Genomic DNA, 9,430 nt, shown 5'->3' on the forward strand with positions numbered 1-9,430 from the left:
AAACATACAGATGGAAAATAAGCATATGAAAAGATGCTCAATATCACCTGTCATCACAAAATTACAAGTTAAAACAAGATGCCACTATGCACCTATTAGAATGATGAATTTTAAAAAACTGACATCAAGAGCTGACAAGGACACAGAGCAACAAGAATTCTCAATCACTTTTAGAAGGAATGCAGAATGGTACAGTCACTTTGGAAGACAGTTTGACAGTTTCTTACAAAGCTAAACATAGTCTTACCATATGATCTAGCAGTCATGTTCCTAAGTACTTACCCAATTGAGCTGAAAACGTATGTCCCTACAGAAGTCTGCACATGAATGTTTACAGCAGCTTTATTCATAATCTCCAAAAACCAGAAACAACCAAGATGTCCATCCAAAGGTGAATGGGTAAGCCAACCATAGTCCATTAAAACAAAGGAATACTTGTCAGCTCCAAAAAATCACAAAAAGGCATGGAATCTTAAATGCATAGTGCCAAGAGAAAAAAATCAGTCTGAAAAAGCCACATGCTATATGATTCCGACCATGTGACATTCTGGAAAAGATAAAACTAGGGAGGCCGTAAAAAGACCAGTGGTTGCCAGGGATTTGAGCTGCAGGGGATGAATCCATGAACTACAGGGGATTTTTAGGGTGGTGAAACTATTCTGTAAGATACGGTAATGGTGGATATATGACCTTATGCACTGTTCAAAACCTATAGGACTTTACAACAGCAAGAGTGAACCGTACCACAAAAAAAATTTTTAAAAAATCATTTAGGGGATTGGAAGATCCCAGGAAAGAATGCAGGCTGTGACAAGAGACTCTAACTGTAGCTTTCTAAATGTATGAAGCAACCTCACTGAAGAGGGTGGGGGAAGGAAGAGCTGACCTAAGTAACTTTAGGAATGGAGTGTGTAAGACTAAAGGCAAAAGAAAATGCCCATAAGTATTATGCTCTAGGCAGTACCACAGGGCCATGAATTAACAGTTCAGATACAACCGTACATATGTACCGGATCGATTGAATAAATTAAAAATGGGGAGAAGAGACAAGTTCCCCATGCAGGAGAATTCCAAATAAGTTATGTAGATACTCAACCCTAAAGATAGGGAGCATAATTTCCCACTCCAAAAATGTGGGCTGCTCATAGTGACTTCCTTCCAAAGGGTACAGTATGGAAAGGGGAAAGGAAAAGAGTCACTTTGCAGTGGAAAGACCTGACAAACGCTAGTTCGCCAAGGTCAACACCAACAGTCATGAATCGTGTGCATAGCATGTACTGGTACTGGGTTCGAAAGTATCCTCCCAAAATTCATGTCCTTCCCAAGACCTCAGAATTTGACTCTATTTGGAAATTGGGTCATTGCAGATGTAATTAGTTAAGATGGGGTGATTCCGGAGTAGGATTGACCCTTAATCCAATATGACTGGTGTCCTTGTAAGAAGAGAAGAGACATAGGGACGAGCTGAGAATGTCACGTGACAAGGGAGGCAGGGACTGACGTGCTGCTGCGGGAGCCAAGGAAGCTAGCGAAAGCACTGGAAGCTCGAGAGAAGCAAAGGAGGATTTTCCTGTAGGATTCAGATGTGGCATGGCCTTGTCAACGTCTTGATTTCAGACTTCCAGGCTGCAGAACCGGGAAAGAACAAATTTATGTTGCTTTAAGCCAGTCTGTGGTACTTTGTTAGGACAGCCCTAGGAAACTGATACAGTACCCTTGACATGATATGATGAAAATGGTCCCTTAGCTTTCCTCCCCAGCACCTATAACTCCTGTCTAATCAGGAGAAAAACACCAAACAAGTGCCAGTAGAGGAGCATCCTACAAAATACGGACTAGAACTCCTCAGAACTGTCAACGTCATCAAAAACAAGGAAAGTCAGAGAACCGGTCACAGCCAAGAAGGGCCTATCCCTCAATCCACTAGAGCTGCGGAGACCATTAACAACAACATGTGTTTCTCATAGTTCTGGAGGCCAGGAAGTCCGAGCTTTAGTCTTTCCATTTGTAAACAGAGGTTTTTGGACCAATAGACACCCTGACCCATTCTGTTTCTGAACCTACTCATGAAAAATGGGAATCTTTGATTCAACTGCTTAATTTTGTGATACTTGGCCCAATAGTACTCATACCATGTCTTTTTTTTTTCTTTTCTTTTCTTAAGATTTATTTGAGAGAGCGGAGCCTGGGTGGCTCAGTCGTTAGGCGTCTGCCTTCGCCTCAGGTCATGGTCCCAGGGTCCTGGGATCGAGCCCCGCATCGGGCTCCCTGCTCCGCGGGAGGCCTGCTTCTCCCTCTCCCACTCCCCCTGCTTGTGTTCCCTCTCTCGCTGTGTCTCTCTGTCAAATAAATAAATAAAAATCTTAAAAAAAAGAAATTATCTCTAAGTCCTCTATAAAAATAATGCATCCAGTACTAAAACTTATTCAGAATGACTATGACTTTGTTTTTTCACTTTACAAACTATTCTTCATTGTAATTTTTATTTTCATTTTTTTCATTTAAATTCAATTAGCCAACGTATAGTACATCATTAGTTTCCCATGTAGAGTTCAATAATTCATTAGTTGCGCCTAACACAGAATGACTATGACTTTTTTGCTGAGCCAGGATCTGGCCAGCAGGAGAAACAGACTGAAGGGGCAGCTCCCTCCTCTGGCATGGGTACCACTCATTCCCCTCAGGTGGTTGCCTCTGAAAAGCTGGGTGGTGCTGGTAGCAAGATGCAGGCTGCATAGGCAGGACCTGGTACCCTCAGGTGGCCAGGACTACAGAATTGGATGATCCTGGTCATGGCTGCATTTCAAGCATCGTAAGATCCCGCTCCTGTCATTCGTTCATTCCTCATCTACCCCAAGCACAGTCCTGGCAAGGCAGAGAGAAATGAAACAGTCCCCTGTATACCCAGGGGATCCTTAGATATAACCTGTCTAAGCCATTGGCCATGTGGGAATCTTTCACTCATCAGGGAGAAAGATAGACTTGTCAGATGCTTAGGAAGATAACTGGATTTTGCAAGTTTCAAGCTGTTCCGTTTACGTTTAATTGATGTTTAAAACCAAGGAACCGGGCGCCTGGGTGGCTCAGTCGGTTAAGCGACTGCCTTCGGCTCAGGTCTCGATCCTGGAGTCCCGGGATCGAGTCCCGCATCGGGCTCCCTGCTCGGCAGGGAGTCTGCTTCTCCCTCTGACCCTCTTCCCTCTCGTGCTCTCTCTCATTCTCTCTCTCTCAAATAAATAAATAAAATCTTAAACAAAAAAAACTTTTTTGGAACAAAAGCATGAGGTATTCACTTTCCTTGGATTTGGGAGAATTTTTTTGCGAGCTTCCTACTTTGTAATTTTGCCGGGAGAAAAAGAGATGGAAGGCCACTTCTCATAGCCCCCAGACAAGGAAGGAAAAGCTGTGATCAGGTCTCAGTCCCTCCCATCATCTCAAGTATGAAAGAGGGAGGGAGGTCGACTTGCTGGGAGGAAGGGAAACCAGATGGAGTGGTGTTGTCAGACGCTGGGAATAACCAAGGGCATCTGCCAGTAGGGGTCTGACGGTAGAGTCTTGGAATTATGATTGTGGAGCCTCACACCTGATTGCAGAGTCTTGGCTCAAACCGCACCTGCTCAGTAAAGCCTTCTCTAGCCACTCTGTTCCCAAATGCACCCCACCACAGCACTCCTGACAGGTCCTCCTCCGTGGTGACCGCCACCTGACACGCTGCATATTTTACTTTCTCTCTATCGCCTGTCCCCCACCAGGAATGTAAGCTCACAAGGGGAGGGAGCTTTGTGTGTGACACACAGCTGTGTCTTCACAGGCGCTTGATAAACCTTGATGGCGGGAATGCTGAATCAAGGGTAGAAAACAAAGACACCTGTCACCGAGCCTGTTGCTCAGTACCTTAGAGAAAGAATCATTTGTAGACCTGGCAAGGAGTAGGGAATCGTTATTAATATATAGTCAAAAATTCTTCCTAAACATTGACCTTCTCAGGTTCGGAGTCCAGATGAGGCAACAGAAAGTTGATAATTAAAATTTAACATGGTCAGGAAAATCCAAATGTGGAAATTCTTCAGGAGAAACAACACTGTGTTTTCAACATGTAAATGGCAAAGAAAGAAAAGATATGGATGGAGAACCTACGTATTAAAAAGACATCGATCACAGGTTGTGGACTCATTTGGATCTTGAGTTATAAAAACTTGAAGAAATATATGATGTTTCTGAAACGAAATTGGAAACACGAGGGCGCCTGGGTGGCTCAGTTGGTTAAGCGTCTGGCTTTGGCTCAGAACATGATCCTGGGGTCCTGGGATCGAGTCCTCAGCGGGGAGCCTCCTTCTCCCTCTGACTCTCACCCCCTACTTATGTGCTCGCTCGCTCTCTTTCTCACTCTCTCTCAAATAAATAAACAAAATCTTGAAGAAAAAAAGAATTTGGAAATATGAACACCAACTGGATATTTGAATACCACTGAGGAAACGACGGTAATTTTTTTTTAGGTGTGATAATGGCACACAAAGGTTGTGCTGCAAATGTAGTCTGCAGACTCCTGGGGTCCCCAGGATACTCGCAGGAAATCCAGGAGGTCAAAACTATTTTGATAATAATACTTAGACATCACTTTCCTGCAAAAGCAGTTGGAGGGGAGGGGGGGCCTTCCCAGTGCCACAGCAGGATTCCAGAGAGTGGCACCGCACTGAACTAGCGGTCATTGCATTCTGTGCTCTCACGCAATTCTAGAGAAGGAATGCTAGGTTCACTTAAGAATGACCTTAATGGAGCAGTAAAAATTATCAGTTGTATTAAGTTTCAACCTTTGAGCGTGTCTTTTGTTTATGTTTTTAAGATCTTATTCATTTTTTTGAGAGAGACCAAGCAGGGGGAGTGGGAGGCAGAGGGAGAGGGAGAAGCAGGCTCCCCGCTGAGTAGGGAGCCCCACGTGGGGCTTGATCCCCGGACCCCGGGGACCACGACCCGAGCCGAAGGCAGACACTTAACGACTGAGCCCCCCCAGGAACCTAGAGTGTGTCTTTTTTTTTTTTTTTAAAGATTTTTTTTATTTGTTTGAGAGAGAGAATGAGATAGAGCATGAGAGAGGGGAGGGTCAGAGGGAGAAGCCGACTCACTGCTGAGCAGGGAGCCCGATGCGGGACTCGATCCCGGGACTCCAGGATCATGACCTGAGCCGAAGGCAGTCGCTTAACCAACTGAGCCACCCAGGCGCCCTAGAGTGTGTCTTTTTAATACTCTGATGAAACAGGAAGAATGCACAAGTACTTCTGCCCCACGCAGGAGCATGACGGTTGTCTCCAGGAAAATCACTCATGCAGTCATTTGAGTCATGAGCTGAACTAGCTGCTTTTCTCTTGCAACACCATTTTTACTGGCTTGGCCGACAGTCAAACGAAGGCTGGGTGTTTGGTAGACATTTTCTCAAAAATGAATGAAGTGAGCTGTCACTTCAAGGAAAACAACTGACTATATTTGTTGCCCAATGATGAAATGAGCTTTCAAGTGAAGATCAGAATTTTAGCAAAAACTTGTATCTGCTTCCCAATATTTAAAGCTTTTCTGGTGAGACCAGTGGTGATACTACTGTGGTCCTTTGATACTTTGTAATGAAATGTATTAACACTTAAAAGCTCTTCATGACTCAGTGAGCCAGTTATTTTTCAAATGACCAAGGCATGATGTTACAAAATCATGCCTGGATAAATGATCCATTCAAAGTGCAAGAAAGACCAATGGATTTTTTTTTTAAGAATTTATTTATTTATTTGAGAGAGAGAAAGCACAAGCGGGAGGGGGAGGGGCAGAGAGAGAGAGGGAGAAGCTGACTCCCCCCTGAGCAGGGAGCCCAAGCCAGGGCTTGATCCCAGGACTCCGGGATCACTACCTGAGCTGAAGGCGGACGCTTAACCAACTGAGCCACCCTGGTGCCCCCCAGGGGATTTTAACATAACAGAGTACAAAAGTTCATTGATAAAGTCACGTGTTGTGATATACGATCTCTGCCCCATGGTAATGTCATTTGAGCAAGTTAACAAAATTAAAACTCTTTTTGTTTAATGCCTATGAACAAACCACACTGTTATTTATGTGCTCCACTTTAGTCACTATTATTACAGTTAAAATCCCTTTACATCCTATAGCAGTGCCATCCAAGCATGTCCTTAATGTTGGTGCCAGGGCCCGTTGGAACAGAAGTAGATATTACAACACACCTAGAAGGTGATCGAACAACCTGTAGGATATACTGGGTAGTTGACTGAGAAGAGAGCACTCTGTGAACCTTTAGTGGAAAGTCAAAAAAATTAAAAGCTACATTTAAGATTTTTAAAAAAATGTTTAAGTAATCTCTACACCCAATGTGGGACTCGAACACACAACCCCAAGATCACGAGTCCCATGCTCCACCAGCTGAGCCAGCCAGGTGCCCCTAAAAGCAACAGTTAAATAACAAAGGCAATTGTGGGGACGCCTGGGTGCCTTGGCTGGTGGAGCGTCTGCCTTCGGCTCAGGTCATGGTCCCAGGGTCCTGGGATCGAGCCCCGTGTCGGGCTCCCTGCTCCACGGGGAGCCTGCTTCTCCCTCTGCCTGCCACTACCCCTGCTTGTGCTCTCTCTCTCTGACAAATAAATAAAATCTTTTAAAAACCCCCAAAACCAAAAGAAAAAGCAATGTGTTTTCCAAAAAACATTCTCTACACTTGTCCTTTATTCCTAAGAGGAAATTAATAGAAAATAATGTGGTTTTGAATTTTTCAAGCTCTTCAGAAACAGTTCACACACACAGTATTCTGTGTTGTCAAGCATAAGGCGGTAGGAGAAATTATTTTGTGTGTGCATATGGAGGATGAGGGCTCTTCCCTCTTTTTGTGTATTCCAGTAGTCTTCAAAATACACATAAAAGGTATTATTTTGTATAATACATTTTTACATCTAATAGTTATTAGTCTTTTGTAAAAAAAATGTCTTGAGTAGTCTGTTTTTCTTTCTGAAGTATGGAATTATTCCATCAAATGAAAATATAATCAGAACAGTATAATTAGTAAATAACAAAAATACCTTTCAGAGAATTTGATTTTTAGTGATTTAGAGTTATGCATCCGTCACTTCAATACAGGATATTATTTTTTTATTCTTTTTTCCCCCACTTTTAAAAATTTAGATTCAATTAATTAATATATAATGTATTATTTGTTTCAGGTCTGTGATTCATCAGTCTTATATAATACCCAGTGCTCATTACAACACATACCCTCCCCAATGTCCATCTCCCAGTTTATTGAGAGAGAGTGTGTGAGCAGGGCTGGAGGGGCAGAAGGAGAGAGAGAAGCTCAAGCAGGCTCCACGCCACCAAGCACGACCCTGAGATCGTGACCTCAGTGGAAATCATGAGTCAGGCCCTCAACCGACAGCCACCCAAGCACCCCTAGCACTATCTCTTTTCAGAAACTTTTCATCGTTCCACACATCATCCCCATGCCTCCCTCCCTCTAGTCCTTGGTCATCTCTATTCTACTTTCTCTATGAATTTGCCTATTCTGGATACTTCCTGTATGTGGAAGTACACAATACTGGCTTAGTTCACTTAGCATGTCTTCAGTGTTCAGCCACGTTGCAGCATGGGTCAGAACTTCATTTTTTTTGACTGAATAATATTCCATCATACATATATACCACATTTATTTATCCATTCTTTTGTTGATGGGCACTTGAGTCCTTTTTCCGTTTGACTATCGTGAATAATGCCACTATGAACATTGATGTACAAGTACCTTTTTGAAACCATGTATTGTTTTAATTAAAAGCTAATTGCTACCACTACACACCTATCAGAATGGCCAAAATCCACAACAGTGACGATACCAAATGCTGGCAGGGATGTGGAGCAATGTGAACTCTCATTCACTGCTGGTGGGAGTGCAAAATGGCACAGCCACTTTGAAACACAGTTTGGCAGTTTCTTATAAAACGAAACAAACTCCTACCATATGAGCTAGCAATTATACTCCTTAGTACTTACCCAAATGAGTTATTTTATTTCCACACAAAACCCTGCACACGAATGTTTATAGCAGCTTTATTCATAATCGTCAAAACTTGGAAGCAACCATTCAGTAGGTGAATGAATAAATAAATGGCAGTACATCCATGTAACAGGATATTATTCAGTGGTAAAAAGAAATGAGCTATTGGGGCACCTGGCTGGCTCAATCAATGGAATGTGTGACTCTTGATCTCAGGGTTGTGGGTTCAAGCCCCACGTTAGGTGTAGAGAGTACTTAAAATTAAAAAAAAAAAAACTTTAAAAAATGAGCTATCAAGCCATGAAAAGATATACAGGAACCTCTAATGCATGTTTCTAAGTGAAAGAAGCTAAGCTGAAAAGGCTACATTCTATATGATCCCAACTAAACTGTGCACATGTAAATATCAGTGTTTTCCAGGGGTTCAGGGAGAAGGAGGAAGGGATGAATAGAAGGAGCACAGGGGATGAAAAATTATTCTATATATTATAGTGGTGGATACATGTCATTATATATTATACATCATATATATACGTATCAAAATCCATAGACTGTACAGCAAGAATGAATCCTAAGGTAAACTATAGACTTCGGGTGATGTGTCAATGTACATTTCATTATAACAAATGTACCACTGTGGTAGGGGACGTTGATAGTGGAGAAGACTATGCATGTGCAGAAGCCAGTGGTTTATGGAAATTCTCTGTACTTTCTCCTCAAATTTTTCTGTGAACATAAAACTGCCCTAAAAAGTAAAGCCAAAAGAAGCTAGTTGCAGCCCGTGACATCTTTATAGCCAATTTTATTATTTTTTTAAGACTTTATTTATTTATTTGACAGAGACACAGCGGAAGAGGGAACACAAGCAGGGGGAGTGGGAGAGGGAGAAGCAGGCTTCCCTTGGAGCAGGGAGCCCCAAGCAGGGCTCGATCCCAGGACCCTGGGATCACGACCTGAGCCGAAGGCAGACGCTTAACTAAGGACCGAGCCACCCAGGTGCCCCTACTTTACTTTTTTTTTAAGATTTTATTTTTAAGTAATCTCTACACCCAACATGGGGCTTGAACCCATAAGCCTGAGATTCTCCATGGAACTGAGCCAGGTAGGCACCCTTGGCCAATTGTATTTTTAAAGAAATGAGAAAGGTATGAATTTAATGTTACACACGCCTATCTTTGAAAAATTATAGGTGACATTTACTTTTATTTTATACATATTTTCTAATTAGCATAGATTACCTATGTAATCTTTATTTTTTTTTGTAATCTTTAAAGGCCAGGTTTTTTATTTGGGGATAAGCGGTAGTTATAATTCATAACCCTTTCTGGAGAAAATGAATGGTTCAGACGCGGGATTATCGCCTCCGCCGGGAATTATCTCGGTCAGGTTCTTGCCACCCGC

Source organism: Eumetopias jubatus, unplaced genomic scaffold (assembly GCF_037043125.1).
Source record: "Eumetopias jubatus isolate StellerSeaLion01/CBP00866 unplaced genomic scaffold, mEumJub1_p1.0 scaffold_10, whole genome shotgun sequence".
Taxonomy (NCBI): domain Eukaryota; kingdom Metazoa; phylum Chordata; class Mammalia; order Carnivora; family Otariidae; genus Eumetopias; species Eumetopias jubatus.